We start from the raw sequence: 23,219 nt of genomic DNA on the forward strand, positions 1-23,219 counted from the left end.
GGTCGTTCATTAGGCAGATGATCTAACGGTAGAATTTATGTTTAGTTTAAGGTTTTTTTCCCTAGAAGGCAACCCCTCTCTTTGTATGAGGGCATTGTATTGAGGTTGTGTAATAGATGTGTATTCAACGAGTGAGAAACATAGAGGTGAGACTGTGAGAGAAAACAGAGGATATTACAGCGGATCTGCTGTAGGTTGTGTCTCTTCATTTTGTTGGATAATAGAAAGGAAGGACTGGCTGTTCGAGGTGGACGTAGCCCAAACTGGGTGAACCACGTATATCTGTGTTTCTCTGGTTTTATGTGTGGTGAGCTCCAATATTGCAGCAATAATGCTACAACTCCTGGGACTCCCTTCTTTACTTTTATCAACCCGGTAGTTCGTAACAAACTTGGAAGCGACGATGCTGTATGCACAAGTACTAGCTCTTGCCACAACTGTCACTTGGTCAGCTGACACAAGTCCTCCAGGGGCTCAAGCCAACTTCTATGAGCTCTGAGAAGAAGATTTTAGCTGATGGATGAAAGCTAATTCAAAGAAGGCTGATCTGCTTGCAGAAAGACAATGGAAAGCTAAAAGAAAACACAAACCCTAGCAAACCCTAATTCTACTCACTAACCCTACTGATGCAAGAAAGAGGATGCAAGCTAGTGAAAGGAATGCCATTGGCCTCTAGGAAGGTAAATACATGTATCTAAGCTACTTCTACAGTAACATCTGGAAAAAAAAAAAAAAAAAACATCTTTTTGTATTTTTGAATAAGTTGCCAGAGTTATTATGCATATGATTTGACTATTTTTGGGCTGTGTAGAGGTGGATGGGCGAGAGGAAATGCTTGGAGGAGGTCAAGAAGGTTCAGAGAGGGCCTAAGGGGTCCCTAACACCCTTCCATAGAGTTTCACCAAGTTTGGCTATCAAGAAACCTCATTCGTGAACCTCTAGAGGAAGTCTGCAAGGGTTCTACAGGATGTTTGCGATTTTCTACAGGATGTCTGTAACTTTCTACAGGATGTTCAAAAATGAGGCTTTTGGTGGATGAATGGAGAGGGAAAGGTGAAGGAGTGAGTGTGGAGGTAGGGTGAGGGTTGGAGATGGTCTAGAACTCGGTGGATGGAGTTGTGGACAGGTGTGGATGGTTGTATTTGGTTCAGGGAAGACTGAAGCAATGTTACACACAAAACTAGGGTTATGGGAGCAAATGGCGAATAGGAGGCAAGGATGCTAAGTAGAGGGCTGAGTGGATGGTGTTGATGGAGAATAAACAGATGAAGGAGTGGTACAGGTGCTCTGCAAGGTGTTTTTCCAACTGAACCAATGAAGACTTGTAAATTCAAAAACCTAATTACGATGACCTAATCTGCTAGCTGCCAGTAAAGAGAATGAACAGAAGTGTGACCTGCAATGAAACCATGTATTTTAACTCATGCAACTAAACAAACGAGAGTCTAAACTTGTACCCAACTTCTACACATGAAAATCAAACACTAGTGATTGCATGGCAAAGCAAAATCAGTGTTTTTGTGGGCAGCAAAGTTATCCTGATCCTAGCTCCAGATCCTACTGAAGGAGAGGTGAAACCAGAGATGTTTGATGGCCCTTTTCTTGAAGATGTTCTGTTAACAACCTATCAACTAAATCTGAGCATTCAAAAGTCTATCTAACCATTAACAGTGACCTAGTTAATCAGCAAACTTTAATCTACTTAACAGAAATGTTTTTGCAAATTCATAAAGAACAACTAACAATACATAGAGGAGGCCTTAGCACTCGGGTTGGGCCCAACCCCAAGAGCTGCAGGCTCCTATAAAGAACTCAGATCTGATGCCAAGTAAAGCTGCTTCTCATTATTCAAAAATAACCATCATATGAAAGTTGTACAACAGTAGCTACAATAAAACAGGCTGAGCAAAATGACAGCACTATAGTGCAAAAATAACAATAGTTTCCAAAAGTAAACTACGAAGGCTGAGGCCTTCCTATTTGTACAATACGAGGGGGCTAGCAGCCCTCCTAGATTCAAGGGACTCGGCTGTCCCAACTGCTAGTGAACAGTCACTCCTCCAAAAACTGCTTGGCTGCCTTTAAAACTCATTTTGGTGGCCTGTGGAGCTCGGTGTTGAGGGTGGAGATTTCGAGGAAGGCCATTTAATGCAAGAGACAACCTCCCTACGAATCCTCACCTCAAGCTTGGCTGTCAGCTGACCCATGATTGCTTGGTTTTGCTCCAAAATTTGTCCAAAAATCCTGAAATAACCACGTATTAGTCTCCTAGGTAGAGTGACCACCCTTATTCATTCAAATAACATAAACATACTAGAAAAACATGCATAATCTATGAAAAATGGAGGATTGAACAAGGACAATTAGGCAAAATGAGCCCAATAGGTTACCCAATTTGGGGGCTCATCATCACCCCCCTGCTGAATCGATTGCTCATCCTCTGAGCAACTAGTCCAGCTCATCATCCTTTATGGCTTTGATTGCCTCCCTCACGTCCCAAGCCTCTGCTGTGATATCCTCTTCCCGGTCGTGGAATCCTGCCTTCCTCTCCACTTCCTCCCATTGTCTACCTTCCTCCTCTTCCTTCACTCCTTCTAGCAATCCCAGAAGTAAAGGAGGACTGAATTTCAAGCCAATCCAATTGGCCTGCAAGTTCTAGATCAACTGTTTGTAGAGAGGTACCCTTGCCAAGGCCTCCCTCATCCTAGTGGGAGAGTGATAATCCCTTATCTTCAGGCTGTGAGGCAGTGTGTTCCACCGCCTTGTGCAGGCATGCATATAGTTTTCTCCCAACAGTTTCTCCATGTCCTCAAAATGGGAAAATGGCTTTGTCACACGGAATAAGTTGATCTTGCGGACAAGATAGACCTTCCTAGAATCTAAAGAAGACCTAATGACAAGCAAACCAACCAGACACTATCTTTCTCTAAATATGCTTTGATAAACAATAGCAAACAAGTGTTTTTAGGGCCTACCTTAGGTCCAACGCAAGCTTGTGGATGCCCTCGCTCCTTTGATCCAAATGAGCTCCTTTTCGCGAATCTGCAAACACAAACAAGGCAAACAAATTAAATAGCACCTGAAAAGCCAATTGCATAAAACATATTTAACATGAAAGTCAAGGAGTCCATGAAACAAATAACTTACTTGTTGAGAAAAATTAGTTTGATTGTATTAATTCAAAAGAAGAAGAACTTTACAACCTTTGCCTTGACGCTGTACAAGCTCCTCCCAGGGTCCAACAAGAAGTCTCCTCTACTTTGACAAATTTCACTCACTCCCCAATGAAACCAAAAAGGTATGTGATCTCTCCTCTTAGGCTTAACTAGGAAGTCTTGATTTCACCAGCATTTACCCTCAAAAATGCTCAGCTTCTAACCTCTCCAGCAACCAGCCCAATGCCTGTATTTATAGTGCAATGGAGGGAGGTTACTAGGTCCTCCTTCAAAGGGATAAATCCCTCCTTCAAAGGGATAGCTCCTCTCATCAAGGGATTAGCTCCTTCTCTTTTGGGATGCATGAACCACCTCAGAGCGAACAATCCATGTCAAAATTCCTTCTCGAAACCTCTAGAATTAACCCAAAGTGAGTTTTTTAAGATAAAACTTGCGCCTTTTGACTTTCACAGGGGTCCGCACCTACACTGTTAGGGACAGAGCGGGCAGGTCCGCCGTTTTTGTACACAGAAGGTGCGGGACCACAGGTGACCATGAGAGAAAGTGCGGAACCAGAGTTACATTGATTTTTAATGTCTTTCTCTCATTTCCAAAGCTTGATTTGAGGAGCTGAGGTCTGAGACTTGCTTAGGAGGACAGTACAAGTGATGATAGACCCATACTGACTGCAAATAATCATGGTGACGATACTTTTGTGTAACAGGCTTGAGCTTGTTGCTCAATGTATTCCGATAGATCCTGAGCACTGTTGGCCAAGTGCTGGTGAGCGCTCGTCACTGCTGATGGGTCATTTGGCTCTGCTCTGATCATGAGAGGCTCACTGAGCTCTCTGCCTATGATACTGCGGACCTATGCTGCTCTCTTCTCCTCATGGCTCATCCAAGAGGCCATGGCCATAAGTTGGACATCTCCTATCATCGTGTTGGGATCCCATGCGTTCATGTCCGGAAGGGAAAAGTTGTGCAGGTAGAACTCTGATAATTTGGCCCTATCCTCGGATGAACTACTGCTACATAGAGCTGCAAACTGATGATAATCTTGAAAAGGGGTGATGCCCCTTTGAGCCAAGGTATTGATTTGAAATTGTAAACATTGGTCCTTGAGGTAAAGGGCATAGGATTTGGCAGGCTACCTGCACTGTAGAGCTTCCATTTCCCAGCTGGCCATGCAGGGCAGTTGGGCCTCCTTTTCTTGCAGCTGCTGTTTTAGAGAATGTATCTGTAATTCTTGTTCCTGTAGCTGCTGGTTCAGTGCCTCAATTTCAGTCTGTGTCCCTTCCTTTCTTTGCTGTTCATAAGGGGTATCTGTGGCTGTTGTGGGCCCCTCCTGTTGCTCTTGTTCCCCCAAGATGTGAGGCCTGTCTTCCTTCCTCTGTCCCTGTAATTGCAGCTGTTGTCTAAGCAGCTCATTTTCTTCCTGTAGCTTGACCCGCTGGCTGCTCTCCACATGTCGTACCATAGCCAATTCTCTTATGGCCTCCTTGAGCTGCTCCTCCAGAGGACCTATATCTGCCACTCCCTTGGACTTAGCGATTTTCATCCAAGTGTGGGTCCTCACTCTCTCTTCCTCTAGTGCAAGGAAGAGTGGCACTGTGAATTTCTGAGGAATGATCTTTCCGGCCTCCAAGAAGTTATAGTAGGAGCCCAAGCTGGGCTGGGGGCTAGGTTCCATAATGTGCTCGACCTCTTCTTCCTTCTGTGGTGATTTGGCTGCCTCACCTTCCATTTCTTCGGTCTCCTTCAGTCTAGCCAATGTTTCCTGTAGAATAGTTTCAGCATCCTGTAGAGAGGTTTTTGTGTCCAACATTTTCATCCTCTCCCTCCAGGTGGATGTCTTCGAGCTTCCCCGTTCATAAGTGATGGCTGCCTTGGAGGGGGACCTCTCCCTTGGTGTGGTAGGGGTGTCAACAATGGTGATTGGTTCTTTGGACGGTGGTTGGGGTCTGCCGGTTTTAATTCTTACACTTCTTCTTGCCTTAAAGTACAGGGGAGGCTCCCTCTTTCACTTTTCCTTCTGCTTGGGGGATGTGCTTAGGGTGGCCAGCACAGCTGCTACCTCCCTAGCTAAAATCTTGGCCGATTTCTCCTTCTGCTGCCCTTTCCCCAGACTTCCTGTAGAAAGTCCTGTAGTGGCCGTTTTCTGGCTTCCTGTAGAAGCAGTTTTCTGGCTTCCTGTAGAAATAGTCTGCTGGCTTCCTGTAGAACCAATTTTCCTTGATTTGGCTTGCTTGGCTGGGGGTGCCTTCTCTTTGACTTGTGCTGTGGTTGCCTTGGGTGTGCCTTTACTTGTTTGTACCTTTTCAGTCCTCTCTGCCCGGGTTTGCAACCGCTTCTCCCTTGGCGTTTGTGTTTTTACTCCACTCACAGCTTTGGCCTCCGCAGCTTGTCCCTTTTCTTGCTTTTCCTCTTGCCTTTCCTGTGGCTTTTCCTGTGATGGCCTGCCCTGGGTTTTCTTACCCTTAGCTTCCTTACCCTTAGTTTTCTTCTTTGCCTCAATATGCTCCTTCTCCTCACTGCTGGATGAAGTGAGTTCTTCTGCCAGAGTCCGGATATCATCATCCTTGGACATATTGCGGAAAATCTCCCAGGAGATAGGGACAGTATAAGTATGGAGGGAATCTTCTACGAGGAGCTTGATAAGCCCATGATGAGCCAGCTAGTCTGGTGTCCCCTCCTTCAGTTTTGTGCCACACTCAATCAATGACTGTAGGAGGAAGTATGGGATGCTCAATTTTTGTTCTGAGGGCAAATCCATCTTATGCCTGAGCTCGGTTAACAAGCGGAAGTGATAACCATACACAATACTAAATCGCCCCTCACAGGTAATATATTTCATAATTTGAAGGCTGACCTCGCTCCAAAATGGCTGAAGGCTGGCTCTCCGGACCCCATTCTTATCCTCTGAAAACTGTTCTTCTGGGAGGAAAAATTCCTTTTTGGCCTTCTGGCCCAATTTCCTTTCCTCTTTATCCCATGGTATCCCCAATGGCAACTCCGTGACCCGACTAATGAGTTGTGGAGTGAGTTTGAAGGTCAATCCTCTGAACTTTACAGTGGCCAGTGTTTTTGATTTGGGCTGCAGGGACCTTAGGAACTCCTCTGTTATTTCATCATCGTGACCTTGAATTCTATCACAGAAGGTCATCCACTTTGCACGGGTAAACAGGTCTACCACCTCAGGAGTTTCTCTCAACTTCTTGGAATCCGAGGGTTCCTTTCTAATAAACCCTCCTGGCATGGTGAAAATACTCTGTTTTTGGCTTGAGCTCTGGGTAGAATGGAAATTCGGATATGGTTTCCTCCTTGACTCTCAGGACAGGGTTTCTCCGCTGGGTGTATCTCCCCTTTCACCAATTCTCTGGTTATAATACTGCTGCCGCCCAAAACTCGATTTGTCAAAAGGAATTAAGCTCTCACAGACAGAGTGCAGAGCCAATTTCCACACCAACCATGTAACAGTCACAACAAATTTTATATGTGCACAGGTGAGCCTTACAACGGTTTATCGTTATAATGGGGAGAGTTTGTTAACAGGAACCATGGAGGTGAATATGACGCAACACCATTTGAAAGAAATTCTGTGTATTATATAAGCAAACCACCATTCTTGACCCACAGGTAGACTGGTTTCAATTTTCCCACTTCAAACAAGCTAGTTCACCACCTTTCGAAAATTAAGCATGGGGATGGCGTGTTCGAGCCTACCTCTCTTCAAAATTTCGAATTCCGATGCAATAGACAAGGGTTTCTCTGCTCTGGGAGCTTTTGCTATGCTTCATGTAGAGCTCCTTTCTGTAGAGAGCTTCTGCGGCTTCTGGAGGATGTCACGGCACAGCGGAGCAAGTTTGGGACGTGGGAAGAGTTTGAACCAGGGCGAGAACTTGGGCTAACGAACTGCAGAGGAGGAGGACGCTCACGTTGCTGAAAAATCGGTTGTAGGCGTAAATGACAATGGTTGATGTGCGTGCTCTGGCCGAATGATTTTGAAATACGGCGCAATTCATGGTGCGGGGGGTGAGGTGTCCAGGCCAAGCCGTTAGACAACGTCACGGCCATCATTCCTCGGCGTGTTTCTGACCGCCAATATCTATCTCCGCCATTACCCGCCGTCATCCCTGTCAGTCCACCGATTTCACTGCAAATCTGCTGATCTCCCGACTGGACACTTCCCACGTGTCGGCTCCACGTCCTTCCGGCGGAATCGAGCGTAACCATGCTCGTTCGGATCCCACGAGACAGTTCTACTGGCTGTGGGTGGCCAGTTGACTGGCCATTGCATTCGTTCAATCCGCCCATTCACAGATATGCAGTGTTCATAGTATAGCTTATGTAATTTGACGAAATAAGGTTAGGCACTTACCTGGGGTGACCGCGGACGTGTTTCGCAGGTTTTTGGACGTGAAGCAATGGCTTTGCTCACTGCTGCTTCGTGCACAGGCGTGTGAATTCCCTCATTCATTTGCTGATGCTGGATGCAAGGCTTTCAGGACCCGGTCCTCTGGTGGTGAACGTTGCATGCACGGCCCCATCTGTTCTCAGCTGTTGAGGAGGTGTTCATATTTACACGGAGCTGGTTGCATGCCTCCTGTGTTGATTTCAACTGCTCCTGACTCCATAGTGTGTATTCCAGGCGGATCAGCTGCTACAGGATTCCTGTAGGACATCCTGTAGCTGCTTCTCCTCCTGGGCTGCATGCTGAAACGGGCACGGCTACAGTCACGGATGAAGGGTCCTATTGGAGCTTTTGACAGGTATAGTGTGTGGGCCTTCATGTATTTGATTTGTCCCTTGGAAAAAAAAATGGCGATCTGAGGAAAACAGGACTTTTTTGCATGACTGTGCAGGAGTACAGGACCAAATGGTGGTAATGGCAGTGGAAAGAGAGGAAACAGGTGATGGATGGGACAAAGGGGTGGCTGCAGGCCTCACCAACAAACTTCAAGTCTTAAATCCTCCTCTAGAATCGATTTTGGCTTGTCCAAAGGTTCTACAGGATGTTTCTTGTAGAAATGCAGAACTTCCTGTAGAAAGCCCTGAAACTTCCTGTAGGAGGTTGAATCTTGACCCGAATGTGTCCAAATCCTGGAAAAAGTGTGTGGCCATGGAGGGAGTGTTGGTGAGGATGCCTGGTAGCTTGGGATGGACCCCTGTCCTTGATTTGCGCGACCCTCTTTATCTGCATTATATCCCTGCAACCTGCAATAATTTCAAAGATCATACTTGTTTTTTCTTTTTTCTCTTCTTTTTTCCTTGTTTTTTTTTTTTTTTTTTGAGAGACAGCAGGGGCGCCTCTATGAGGTTTTCACCCCCACTATCTGCCCTGGGTGCCTCAAAGAGGTTTTCACCCAAGGATCTTTTTTATTCCATTTCTTTATTTTTTTGAGAGACAGCAGGGGCGCCTCCATGAGGTTTTCACCCTCACTGCCTGCCCTGGCCGCCTCAGAGAGGTTTTTGTCTAGGGATCTTTTTATTCCACTTTTTTTTTTGATGATCAAGGTTGGCCAGAACCGAGGCAGAACCCTGCTCTATTACCAGCACTGATTTTTCCACAGTTTCAATGAATTCCTGCCTTGAGAGGGGTTTCTTGTAGATTTTCAGTCGATGTCCATTGACAGGCATGGGGATGGCCTCTTCATCAATGGCCCTGATAAGGACTGAACCATTGTCGTTACATTTATCCACTGTATATGGTCCTAACCATCTTGTCCTCAGCTTCCCTTTGAAATCCTTGTATCTTGAGTCATACAGTAGCGCCCAATCTCCCGGCTGGAATTGCTTTTCATTAAGGTGCTGGTCATGCCATATCTTCCTCTGGAGTTGAACTACTTCTGAGTGGAGGAGGGCCTGCATTCTTTGTTCATCTAATCCATTCAGCTACAATAATATTTCACGTTGAGCATGGCTGAGATCTAGGTCCAGCTGAGCTGCCACCCTCAATGTATTGTACTCGAACTCTATGGACAACAAAGCTTTCTTCCCGTAGACCAGCTCATAAGGTGTGAAACCGGTTGTGGTCTTCCAAGTGGTGTTGTAGGCCCAGGTGGCCTCAACCAGGCGATCTGCCAATCCTTTCTGCTGCTGCTCACAACCTTGGTCAAAATCCCTTCTAATGCTCGATTAGTGACTTCCACATGCCCGTTTGCTTGAGGATGATAGGGGGTGGAAGTCTTGTGCTTGATCTTGTGATGAGCGAGAAAATATTCAATCAGGTTGGAGGTGAACTGGCTTCCTTGATCTGTGACTAACTCTTTTGGGTAGCCAAACTTGTAGAAGATATTTTCCCTCAGAAAATCAGCCACCTTTTCCTCTGTTGCTGCTTTTATTGCCTTCGTTTTTTCCCACTTGGTCAGATAGTTGGTGCACACAATGATGTAAGACCGTTGCTTTGAAGGAGGGTTGATAGGACCCACAAAATCCATGCCTCACTTCTCAAATGGCTCGAAGGTCACTTGAGGTTGGAGAGGCATTTCATCTCTTGGAGTCGGTTTCCCCATCCTCTGACATCGGTCACACTGGCTGATGTACCTTCTGACATCTTGATGAAGAGTAGGCCAATAGTAGCTTGCCTGTAGAATTTTGAAGGCAGTCCTTTTTGACGCAAAGTGGCCTCCACAAGGTCCATCATGACAGGTTAGGAGGATGTCAAAGACTTCCTCCTCCCTAACACAACGTCTCAAGATCTGATCTGGGCCAAGCTTAAACAAGTTGCCCCCGATCCAAGTGAACGGGGCGCTCTTCCTTACGATTCTGCTCTTTTCTTTTGAGGACAGATGCGGAGGGAACTGTGTTGAGACCAAGTAATTTGCTATATCAGCAAACCATGGAGAGAGTACTGAGATAGCAAATAGATGTTCATCTAGCATCTGGTCATCCACTGTTCCTTCTTCACTTGCAGGCAAGTCCAATCTAGACAAGAAGTCAGCAACAACATTTTCCTTACACGGCTTGTCGACAATCGTCAAATCAAATTGCTGTAACAAAAGTAACCATCTAATAATATGAGCATTGACATCAGGCTTATTCATTAAGTATCTAATCGCAACATGATCAGTGTGTACAAATGTTTGATAACCGGTGATGTAGTGTCTGAACTTGTTTAGGGAATGGACTACGGCCAGGAACTCTTTCTCGGTTACAGTATAGTTCATTTCTGCCTTGGACAGGTTTTTGCTAACGAAGTATATGGCATATGGGAGTTTCTCCTCAATTTGTCCTAAGGCTGCCCCTATGGCTTTGTTCGAGGCATCAGTGTGGATGTGGAAAGGTAGGGCCCAGTTTGGACCTCTCAAGATCGGGGCGGACACCAGCTTATCTTTCAATTCGTCCAGTGCCCCTTGACAGTTGTCAGTCCATTTAAACTCAACATCTTTCCCTAAGAGGCCAAACAATGGCGAGGCTAGCTTGCTGAAGTCTTTAATGAATCTCCGATAATATCCTGCTAAGCCTAGGAAACTCCGAACATCTCTTACCTTTTGAGGAGGTGGGACCTTTTGGATGATAGCAATTTTATTAGGATCCACCTGTAATCCTTGGCGAGAAATGGTATGTCCTAGCACGGTCCCTTCAGTCATCAGGAATTCACATTTTTTAGGACTGAGGGACAGGTTCATCTCAATGCACTTGGTTAGAACTTTTCCCAGATTGGTCAATGCTTCTTGGAAGTTGGACCCATAAGGAGTGAAGTCATCCATATAGATTTCTACCGAATCATGGACCAACTCAGAAAAGATGCTCAATACTGCTCTCTGGAAAGTGGCAGGAGCGTTGCATAGCCCAAAGGGAAGGACTCGATAGGCAAAGGTACCCCAAGGACAGGTGAAGGTGGTTTTATCTTGGTCTTCCGGGCTGATTTGGATCTGGTTATACCCGCTGAACCCATCTAGGAAAGAGAAGAACTTCTTCCCTGCCAGTCCATCCAACACCTGATCTATGAAAGGCAAAGGGAAATGGTCTTTCTTAGTGGCTTTGTTAAGTTCTCGGTAATCTACACAGATTCTCCACTTCCCGTTCTTCTTGGGCACAAGCACTAGAGGCGAAACCCACTCACTATCGGAGATAGGATAGATGAATCCTGCATCCAACAATTTTTGCAATTCTTCTTTGACAATTTCCTTAAGCGCTGGATTCATTCTCCACTGAGGCTGCCTGACTGGTTTACAATCTTCTTTAATGTAAATGTGATGGGTACAGACCGAAGGATGGACTCCTTTCATCTCCTTATAGTTCCAGGCGAAAGCATCTAAATGATTGTTCAGTAAGATACACAGCTCCTTCTCCTGGGAAGGAGATAGGGAGGAGCTGATCTTTAAAGTTCTCTCGGGACCAAACTCCACATTCTTAACTCTGGGAGAGGTTAGATCAGTCACACAGAGGTCCATTAAGGTGCTGGCTTGGGTATCCTCCACCAATTCCTCTAAGGACAATGCACTGGGAGGTGCATTTTGAATCAAGGTCTCAATCAAATCATCCTCGGTTTGAGGATCTCCCCTAGTGGTTTCTATTGTGCACAAGGATGCAGGGTGTACCTCATCCTCATCTCCTTCTTCCAGCCAGAGCGTTAAGTCATGTTCTAGCAGAGGCTGGGCAGGAGGGTATAGGACTAGCTGCTTGGACATAGGACCATTTTTGATGGTCATGTTTCCATCTCGGCAACTGATGTAAGCATCCGCAGTGGCTAACCAAGGCCTTCCCAAAATGAGGGGGTATCCAGTAAGCTTTGCCTTTGGTTGAAGGACCAAGAAGTCCGCAGGATACTCCCAAGAGTCAACAGAGACCAAGACATCCTCCATAATCCCTTTGGGAGTCACGGTGGAGCGATCTGCCAACTGCAGGACTGTCGAAGTCTTCCTTAAGGAACTCTGAAGGTTGAGTTTAAGCATGGTGTCCCTGGTCATCACATTAATGGAAGCCCCTAGATCAATCAAGGTATGGGGGATAATGGTGCCATTGATGTGGACATCAACTACAAGACTCCTAGGGTCCAAATACTTTGGACAGATTACTTGCCCCAACATTAGATCAGACAGTTGTCCTATGACATTGATAGTCGAGGCATCTCTCTTTCTCCTGCCTGGGTGCCTGAAACACTTCTCCTTAATCAATTTGTTGTATATCGGTACATCTTTGATGGCCTGGAGAAGGGGTATTTTCACACACAACTGTTTTAGTTCCCCTAGAAGTTCAGTCTCCTCTGGGTTTGGTTGTGTGGTTACTGTTAGTCGCTCAGGAAAGGGTGGAATGGCTTTGGGTTCACTTTCCTGTTTCTCTTCCTCGTCCTCTAGGGGAGGAGGTTGGCGATCTGGAAGGGTCTTTTTGGATTGTAGGTTGATCTCCTGGATCTCCACAGCATAGGTAGGACATGTTGTCTCCCCAGTGTATACCTGCTGGGCCTGTCGGTTTTTGGGGTTCGGGTTTGGTTGGGTAGGCATCTTGGGTTGTCTTGGAGGAGCAAGAGGTAATGGTTGTGGTTGAGCTGGTGGTGGAGGCAGAATGGCGGGAGGAGAGTTGTATTGGGGCCTCCACCCCGGTTGAGGTGCATTCCACTGAGGCTGTGGCTGGACATGTGAGTGAAACGAATGAGCAGTGGGTTGAGTATGGTATTGAGGTGGATAAGACCATGGAGGAGGTGCAGACCAGGAAGGATGAGCAGGGGGACCCCAAGAAGGCATGTGAGCAGATTGGTTGGGGCTATAATAAGCTTGGGATGTCCCTTGCATCCCCTACTGGTAAGGTCTGGGTCCATGCGGTCTCCTTTGGTTGAGGAAGTAGAGAGGTTCAGTGGGTGCCTCAGTCCCTTGGTACATGGCTTTGAATCCGGGCAAGGTTGGGCATTGGTTTGTGGGGTGGTTCTCCTCACAAACGAAACATACCTCCACTGAGTGCAATGGACACTCGTTCTTAGGGTGCTTCCTCGTACATCTGGGACAGAAAATGGCCAAAGCCCTCTCAGCTTCCTCTTTCTTTTGTTGGATTCGGAAAGTATCAAGTTGCATGGCAATGGTCTGTCTCATCTCACTTTTGAGGTCTTCCATCTGATTAGCAAACTCATGCTTGGAGAAGGTAGTACTAGCTGAAAGTGGATTCCCCCTACCTCTTTTCCGGGCTGCCCTAGAGTGGTTTCTAAACACAGTCTTTATGTCCTCATAAGGTAGTTGGTAAATGTCTCCTCCAGCTAGCATGTGAAGGGTATCTAGAAGGTCTTCAGGGACTCCTCGGAGCAGAACCAGCTTTAGAGATTCAGGGTCAAGTGTGCACCTGGCCCGTTTATAGCTAAGTTGGAACCTTTCCTCATAGTCTAGAGTCTCATCATTTCCCATGGTCATCCGAAAGATTTCCCCCTTGGTTTCCTTTGACCTACAGTAATCCTAGTATTTGTTGTTAAAGGCTTGCTGCATCTGAGCCCAAGTAGTGATACTGTTTCCAAGTAACCCCATGAACCAGCGTAATGTTGCATCCTTTAGGGTAGAGGGAAAGAGTTTCAACTTTTGCTCGTCTTCTGTATAGTCATAAGTTCGACAAAGGACAAAAAACTCAAACAGGAAGGTATCAGGGTCTTCAGTGGTCAATCCATGGAAATGAGGTAAGGCTGAGGGACTTATGTTCTTCATTTTCATGTCCCTGTTAGTCTCTCGGATGGGGAAGGTACCTTCTATTCTCTCATCATCGTCTCTACCATTTCTATTGTCAGCCATAGTCTCAAAAGGAATGTTTTCTTACTCTTCTTCTGTTATAGGATCTTCGTATATATCAGGAGGTTCACTTATAGGTTCTTCTGGATCACTGCCACCAAAGAAGAGAGAAGGGTGACTCAGTGAAGTGGTGGGGGTGTTGGGTAGGAATTTTCCGGTATTATCTCTGTTCCTACGAGGCATGAAAGGGCTTTTGCTTGTTTTTGCTTTTTTCTGTTTGTACCTGCAAAACTGAAACAGATGGAATTGCAACTAACTAAAATCTATCTTGCAAAAATGAAAATGCGGAATTGAAATGAAAGCAGGAAAAGACTAATCTTTTTTGCTGAAATCAAATTGTAAGAAGGAAATACTAGACTACACTTGCAAAATTGAAATTCTATTTTACGCTTGCAGAATTGAAATTCTATCTTACGCTTGCAGAATTGAAAGGTTAATCTATAAAAGCAGGAAATGTCTAATTTAATTTTGCAGAAATGAAATTGTAGAATGGAAATGAAATAAACTACTTAGCAGAAGGCGAGAGTAGGAAAATAGAAGAAAAGCAGCAATCACAAATACTCTGACGCTTCCCCGGCAACGGCGCCAAAAAGAGGTGGTGAGCTCCAGTATTGCAGCAATAATGCTACAACTCTTGGGACTCCCTTCTTTACTTTTATCAACCCGGTAGTTCGTAACAAACTTGGAAGCGACGGTGCTGTATGCACAAGTACTAGCTCTTGCCGCAGCTGTCACTTGGTCAGCTGGCACAAGTCCGCCAGGGGCTCAAGCCAACTTCTATGAGCTCTGAGAAGAAGCTTTTAACCGATGGATGAAAGCTAATTTAAAGAAGGCTGATCTACTTGCAGAAAGACATTGGAAAGCTAAAAGAAAACGCAAACCCTAGCAAACCCTAATTCTACCAACTAACCCTACTGATGCAAGAAAGAGGATGCAAGCTACTGAAAGGAATGCCATTGAATTCTAGGAAGGTAAATACATGTATCTAAGCTACTTCTACAGTAACATCTGGAAAAAAAAACATCTTTTTGTATTTTTGAATAAGTTGCCAGAGTTATTATGCATATGATTTGACTATTTTTGGGTTGTGCAGAGGTGGATGGGCGAGAGGAAATGCTTGGAGGAGGTCAAGAAGGTTCAGAGAGGGCCTAAGGGGTCCCTAACACCCTTCCATAGAGTTTCACCGAGTTTGGCTATCAAGAAACCTCATTCGTGAGCCTCTACAGGAAGTCTGCAGGGGTTCTACAGGATGTTTGCGATTTTCTACAGGATGTCTGTAACTTTCTATAGGATGTTCATAAATGAGGCTTTTGGTGGATGAATGGAGAGGGAAAGGTGAAGGAGTGAGTGTGGAGGTAGGGTGAGGGTTGGAGATGGTCTAGAACTCGGTGGATGGAGTTGTGGACAGGTGTGGATGGCTGTATTTGGTTCAGGGAAGACTGAAGCAATGTTACACACAAAACTAGGGTTATGGGAGCAAATGGCGAACAAGAGGCAGAATGCTAAGTAGAGGGCTGAGTGGATGGTGTTGATGGAGAATAAACAGATGAAGGAGTGGTACAGGTGCTCTGCAAGGCGTTTTTCCAACTGAATCAACGAATACTTGTAAATTCAAAAACCTAATTATGATGACCTAATCTGCTAGCTGCTAGTAAAGAGAATGAACAGAAGTGTGACCTGCAATGAAACCATGTATTTTATTTCATGCAACTAAACAAACGAGAGTCTAAACTTGTACCCAACTTCTACACATGAAAATCAAACACTAGTGATTGCATGGCAAAGAAAAATCAGTGTTTTTGTGGGCAGCAAAGTTATCCTGATCCCAACTCCAGATCCTACTGAAGGAGAGGTGAAATCAGAGATGTTTGATGGCCCTTTTCTTGAAGCTTTTTCTGTTAACAACCTATCAACTAAATCTAAGCATTCAAAAGTCTATCTAACCATTAACAGTGACCTAGTTAATCAACAAACTTTAATCTACTTAACAAAAATGTTTTTGCAAATGCATAAAGAACAACTAACAATACATAGAGGAGGCCTTAGCACTCGGGTTGGGCCCAACCCCAAGAGCTGCAGGCTCCTATAAAGAACTCAGATCTGATGCCAAGTAAAGCTGCTTCTCATTATTCAAAAATAACCATCATATGAAAGTTGTACAACAGTAGCTACAATAAAACAGGCTGAGCAAAATGACAGCACTATAGTTCAAAAATAACAATAGTTTCCAAAAGTAAATTACGAAGGTTGAGGCCCTCCTATTTGTACAATACGAGGGGGCTAGCAGCCCTCCTAGATTCAAGGGACTCGGCTGTCCCAACTGCTAGTGAACAGTCACTCCTCCAAAAACTGTTTGGCTGCCTTTAAAACTTGTTTTGGTGGCCTGTGGAGCTCGGTGTTGAGGGTGGAGATTTCGAGGAAGGCCATTTAATGCAAGAGACAACCTCCCTACGAATCCTCACCTCAATCTTGGCTGTCAGCTGACCCATGATTGCTTGGTTTTGCTCCAAAATTTGTCCAAAAATCCTGAAATAACCACGTATTAGTCTCCTAGGTAGAGTGACCACCCTTATTCATTCAAATAACATAAACATACTAGAAAAACATGCTTAATCTATGAAAAATGGAGGATTGAACAAGGACAATTAGGAAAAATGAGCCCAATAGGTTACCCAATTTGGGGGCTCATCAATGTGTTTTTATTTTTCTGCATATTATATGTCTTGCATTTCTCTGTCATATATAATTTTCCTAACAGGAATTAATGCTTTTATTAACACAACAGTGCAATGAAGTAAATACAATATAAGTATATATCTGGTTGTGATTAGTTGCCAAGCTCCAACTTGGACTTCAATGAGGCTCCAACCTCCAGAGCACCAACTCTGTTTTGCAATGGTTTTGCAGTTAGGAGCACCAACCCCTAAGGATGTCAGTCCTATTCAGTTCTGAGGCTCCAACCCAAACCTGGTATAAATTGGTATGCTGCTGATCTCTGTTCTGCTGAGGTTCTCCTTCACTCTTACTCTGCTGCTTCTCACTCTGGCTATTCACCACCAGAGTTCTTTGTTTTTCCTGTTTCATTCATTCCCCATGCCTTTGTCTATTCGTTTCCACTTACACTGCCTCTTAGGCTTCCTCCTCGTCACTGCGGCTTCCTCTATGCTGTGCGAGTTCACTGACTCTCTGGGAACACGTAGATTCATTTGATAGGTCCAAAAAATCCACGGAGAACGCATCTTCCTAGTTTACCATAACAGTGCTCCTTTTGGCAATGATTGCAGGCATACACAATTTTTTTTCACTAGTTTAACGAAGATGTTGTGTCTCGATCGCAATCATAATCGCCATGATTCACCCCTTTTAACTGACGTTCAGCCTTCTGAACCATTGAAATAGCCACCATAAGCCTTTCGGCCTAAAACACCCCGCGCAAGCCAAATATTTCATTACACAGAGAATATGAGAAAAAAAAACAGTCAAAACGATGAAAGGGCGGACTTAAGGAAACATTACACCCGCACCTATTTCTGTATCGGGTCCGGTCCATATCGCAAGTGGTGCTTTAGTGTGACAGGTCTTCATAATATGCGATATGTGACAGATGTTATGATAGATTAGGTCATATTGTAATGTGCGGCAGGTCCGCGTGGATATGCATCACAATCGGGAGTTTCCCCTGGTGGAGGTTTGATGTGATATCGCTATCGGTGATCGCAATGGACCACTTGACATATTGTAGCTTCTGCTTCTGAAGTTCCGATGCAATTATCGCTATCGACGATCGCAAGTCGCACAGGGTCAAGGCTCGACGTTAACGTAGACCCCTCATAGTGATGCGATGTGCCAGACCCGATACAACTCAACACTCCCATGTATAGAGTTTCAAGTCCGCAATCCGCCTCTGATAGTGTATTTTCCCTAGAGCCAAGTCTTCTGCCTCCGATAGTGTATTTGCCCTAGAGCCAAGTCTTCCTCCTCTGATAGTGTTAAGCCTATGTATATGGGCTTTCTGTCTGCGGATAGTGTTAAAGCATGCATACATGGGTTTTACGGGCCCGATAGCATAAATGTATATATATAAGGTTCTATGCCTTTGATAGTGTAAAAACACATATGTATGATATATGCTCCTCTGCCTGTATCTGCATGCATATAGTTCTTTTGTGGCCCGATAGCTCCCGATAATATACATGCACCCATTGCTCCTTTAATGGCTCTGTCTGCTTCCTTATAGCTCTGCTTGTTCCTCTGTTGCTTCGATGACTGTCTGCGTCCTCGTTGGCTCTGTTTGCTCTTGTACTTTGGCATATATGTATGGTATATATACATGGCTCCTTTGTAGCTCTGATAGCTCTATTTTGGCATATATGGTCCCTGAACACTGTTTAAATGCATATATATATATATATATATATATATATATATATCTGAGTTCTGCTCCTCTTGGCTCATTATATCTGAGTTTTGCTCCTCTTGGCTCCATTTGCTCCTCGAATATTGCCATATTGACATCAATGACAATCTGTGTCCAACAATCTACCCCTTTTTTATTAATGGCAATATTCTTCTGCTCTCCCCCATTGACATCAATGGCAAAGGAATGCATACAGACTCCCCTGTCACACTACTCCCCCTGTCCTGCTACATCTTTATAAATGAACTTGAGTGATGATAAAGAGATAACCCCCATCTTTTGACACAGATGTTCGAATGTTTCTCGAGGAAGAGGTTTTGTAAAAATATCAGCTATCTACTCCTTAGTATTGATATATTCCAGGACAATGTTTTGTTCAGCTACTTTCTCACGGAGGAAATGATACTTGATTGGTATGTCTTTGGTTCTTGAGTGCATCGTTGGATTTTTGCTGAGACTGATAGCACTTGTGTTGTCACAATAGATGGTAATCGGTTGATCTGTACATATGTAGACATATTTTAGAGCTTCCTTCATCCATAGTATCTGAGTACAACAGTCTGCTGCAACAATATACTCGGCTTTGGATGTGGATAATGATTGGATGATTGTTTTTTGCTGATCCAGGATACTAAACAGTCTCCTATGAAGAACGCATTTCCACTTGTACTTTTCTAATCATCTATACTTCCAGCCCAATCAACATCGGTGTATGCAGATACAGTCAGTGTTGAGCTCTTTGGGTACCAAAGACCGAAATCAGAAGTTCCTTTCAGATATCTAAGAATTCTTTTTACAGCTAATAAATGGGATTATTTGGGAGAAGATTGAAATCTTCCCACCATTCCTACTGCCTGCATTATGTCTAGTCTTGTAGCTGTTAAGTATATAAGGGATCCAATCATTGACCTCTAAGAGTTGCATCTACTAGAGGGGAGTCATCATCTTTGCTCAATTTGCAGTTTGTGGTCATAGGTGTGCTCATGGGTGCACAATCCTCCATTCCATATTTTTTGAGCATGTTAGTTTTAGATATTTGGTTTGAGATATACAAAATTTTGCTCTGGTTTGAGATACTTGAAGTCCAAGGAAGTGAGACAACTCTCCTATCATTGACATCTCAAACTATTTTGACATGTTTTGAGAAAATTCGTGGCTCATTTCATCATTATTACTAGCAAAAATCAGATCATCGACATAAACAAGAGTAACTAGTAACTTACCTTCATATGTCTTTATGTATAGACTACTTCCAACCACTCCCTTTTTGAAGCCTTGTTGTTGCAGATAGTGATCCAGTCTTGCATACCAAGCTCTAGGAGCTTATTTCAACCCAAGCCTTTTTCAACTTATAGACTAAGTCCTTTCCTTCTGTTAGAGCAAACCCTTCTGGCTGCTCCATGTAGAATTCTTCTTTGAGTTCCCCATTTAGAAATGTTGATTTAACGTCCATTTGATAGATTTTGAATCCTTTTAAGCAAGCAAATGCCAAGAACATCCTGATAGCGTCCATACGGGCCACTGGTGCAAATTTCTCTTCAAAGTCAATTCCTTCAATTTGTGAATAGCCTTTGCAAACAAGCTTTGCCTTGTTTCTGATAACCTGTCCTTCCTCATTCATTTTATTTTTGAACACCTATTAGGTTCCTATTATGTTTTTTTCCTTTGGACGATGTACCAGCTCCCATGTCTTGTTCTTCTCAATTTTGAACATTTCTACTTCCATGGCTTTTACCCAATGGGGATCCTTACTTGCTTTTGCAAATGTTTCTGGTTCTATCATAGACAGAAGGGCAATGAATTTTCTCTTTGGTGTAATTGTCATCCTTCTTCGGGTTTGCACACCTTCATCTCTATCGCCAATAATCTGCTCTTTTGGATGATATCTTTGGATATACTTCATCTTTGAGGGGGTATGAGGTGGTTCTCTTTCCTCTTCTTCTTCTTCCTCATCTATTTCTTCTTCTTTAGGTTCTTCTTCTTCAATGAGAAAATCATCTTCATGTTCTTCAATTTCCTTTTCAGGAAGATCTTCATCAACCTTTACATCAATGCTTTCCACTATTTTCTTCAGTCGATAATTGTAGCACTTGTAAGCCTTGCTCCGTGTAGAGTATCCAAGAAATATTCCTTCATCAACCTGAGAATCAAACTTTCCTGGTGAGCTATCATTGATTTTTATGAAGCACTTGCTTCCAAAGATCTTGAAGTACTTCACTGAAGCAGGTCTTTCTTTCCATAACTCATAAGGAGTTTTTTTCACAATTTGGTCTTAAGTGAGTTCGATTCCATGTATAGACAGTTCTCCCTACTGCTTCTCCCCAGAATTTAGACTGCAAGTCTGCTGCTAATAACATGGTTCTTGCCATTTCTTGGATTGTTCAGTTTCTTCTTTCAACTACCCCATTTTGCTGAGGTGTTCTAGCAGCAGAGAATCCCCTTTTAATTCCATGAATTATAGAACTCACTAAACTCGTTTGATGTGAATTCTCCCCCTCTTTCTGTTCTGAGGCACTTAATTTTTGAATCTTTTTCATTTTATACAAGGGCTTTTAGATTCTTAAAACACTCAAAAGTTTTAGATTTATACTTTATAAAATATATCCACATCATTCTAGTATAGTCATCAACAAATAACACAAAGTACTTTTCTCCTTGGAGTGCCTGATTTCTAGTTGGCCCACACACATTGACATGGATGATCTCCAAGGGCTTCGATGTAGAGAGATCCTTTGTCTTGTGGCTAGTTCTAGTTTGCTTTCCATGTTGACATGGAACACATACTCCTTGATTTGGTTTGAACAGCCTTGGGATGTCTTGTACAGCTTTTATCTTGCTGATATTGATTAGATTTTCGAAGCTTATATGTCCAAGTCGCTTGTGCCATAGCCAACTTTCATCTGTTTGACTCAGGTAGCATTTATTTTCTTGAATCTTGTTCAGAATGTAAATGTTGTCTGGTGTTCTCACCCCTTTTGCCACAAGTTCCCCTGAGGCAGAGTTCCTTATTTCACAGTCTTTGGTGCTGAAGACAACCTTATGTCCTTGATCACAGATTTGGCTGACGCTCAGGAGGTTGTGTTTGAGTCTGTCTACTAGCAGAGCATCTTGAGCTTTTCCTTTTCCATTGATCAGAGTAACAGTTCCTTTTCTTGCAATTCTGCCAAATCCACTTCCAAAGGACAAATTCCTTCCTTTTTGCTCAGTGAGACAAACTTCCTTTTGTCTCCTGTCATGTGTCTAGAGCACCCACTATCCACAAACCAATGATTTCCATTATTTTGAGCATATAGAGCTAGACCGCATTTATCCATGCTGGAATTCTTACTACTCATCTTTCTTCCTTTGAGTGGGAAATCTTGTTCATAGTGTCCATTATTGTAGCAGAATGAGCAAATCAAATCAAATTTGGTCAAGGGATCAAATGAATTGAAGGTTTTGATTTGTCCCTGCCTTTTGGGGGCATATGAATTGATTATTCAGTCCTTTACCTTTGGCGTTTCACTTTTGCGAGCCATGCAATGTCTGGTTTGATGACTGAAGTTTTTATAGTGAAAACAATGTCCAAGAAAGATGGTTTTGTACCTCTTGAAGCAACCGCGGTTTGAGTTGATTTCCTTCCTGGGAATTACTCCTCCCTCATTCTTTAGATTTGAGATGGGCCCTTGGTGGAGTACAGATTTGTATTTGCTGTAGTGTCCATGATTCGACTCCACATTCTTCTTTGGAATAATTCTCTCTTGATTCCTTGGATCTGGGATGCGCTTTTGATAACATACTTTTTCTTCTTTTGGATTGCAAGAAAGTGCATCGACATAGCTTTTTGCCTATTCTTAGTGCTTGAGGATTCTCCTTTCAAACCTATCCCAGACTTGTCATGTTGAGGTTTTTGATTTTTTAGAATAGTCTCAAGTATTTGAAAGGTTTTACAACCCTTTTTAATTTGCTCCAACTCCTTTCTCAGAGACACTATTTCAGCCTCACGTTCTTCACAAGTCTCTTCTTTTTCTTTTAGGTTTGCTTCCAAGAGATATTATCTTCTTCTTGTTTCCTCGTTTTCCACTTTGAGAGAAATGATTTTATTCTACAGTTTCTCATTTTCTTCAATGGCACTTATTAACAGTTCATCTACATTTTCTTCCAGCCCTGAGTCATCATCATCTACGAGTGCCATGAATAATGTTTCTTGGCTTTCATCATGGTCACTTTCCTCATCTTATTTCTTTTTGATGACCATAAAATCATCCTCATTGGACTCATCTTGCTTAGAGAAGAAGTTCTTCTTATTGAACCCATTTTTTTGTGTGCCATTCTTTTAGAATTTCCTTCATCATCACTATCATGTTTATGAGGACATTTTGCTGCATAATGACCTATTTTTCCACATTTAAAATAGATAAGAGGGTACTTGCCTTTAAGCTTAGATCCTTTCTTCAGCTTTCGCACAAATTGAGCCAATTCGGATTCCACATATGACTCATCACTACAGTCATTCCTTTCTTTCCCCTTCTTTGAATTTGAGGCCTTGAATGCTGCATCTTTGGAGCTTGGGCCACATTTCCTCATCTCATAGGCAGCGAGGATTCCATGGAGTTCATCCATTTTGAGGGTATCTAGATCCTTTGCTTCTTCTATAGCGCTTATTTTGGAGTCAAATCTGTATGGAAGAGATCTTAATACCTTTTGAACAATGGTACTTTCTTCAATTTTTTTCGTCCAATCCTTTCAGGGAGTTGACCACTTCAGCTACTCGGAGGAGGTATGCTGCAATATCTTCTTCATCTTCCATCCTTAGACTTTCAAATTTCCTTCTGTGAGTTTGAAGCTTTTCCTTCTTGACTTTTGAGTCTCCATCGTATAAGCCAACTAGCTTCTCCCACATTTCTTTGACAGAGCTACAATGCATGACTTTTGTAAACTCAGAATCAGTGATTCCATT

Source organism: Pinus tabuliformis, chromosome 4_1 (assembly GCF_031772625.1).
Source record: "Pinus tabuliformis cultivar Carrire ecotype Pingquan chromosome 4_1, CPIR1, whole genome shotgun sequence".
In the NCBI taxonomy this organism is placed as follows: domain Eukaryota; kingdom Viridiplantae; phylum Streptophyta; class Pinopsida; order Pinales; family Pinaceae; genus Pinus; species Pinus tabuliformis.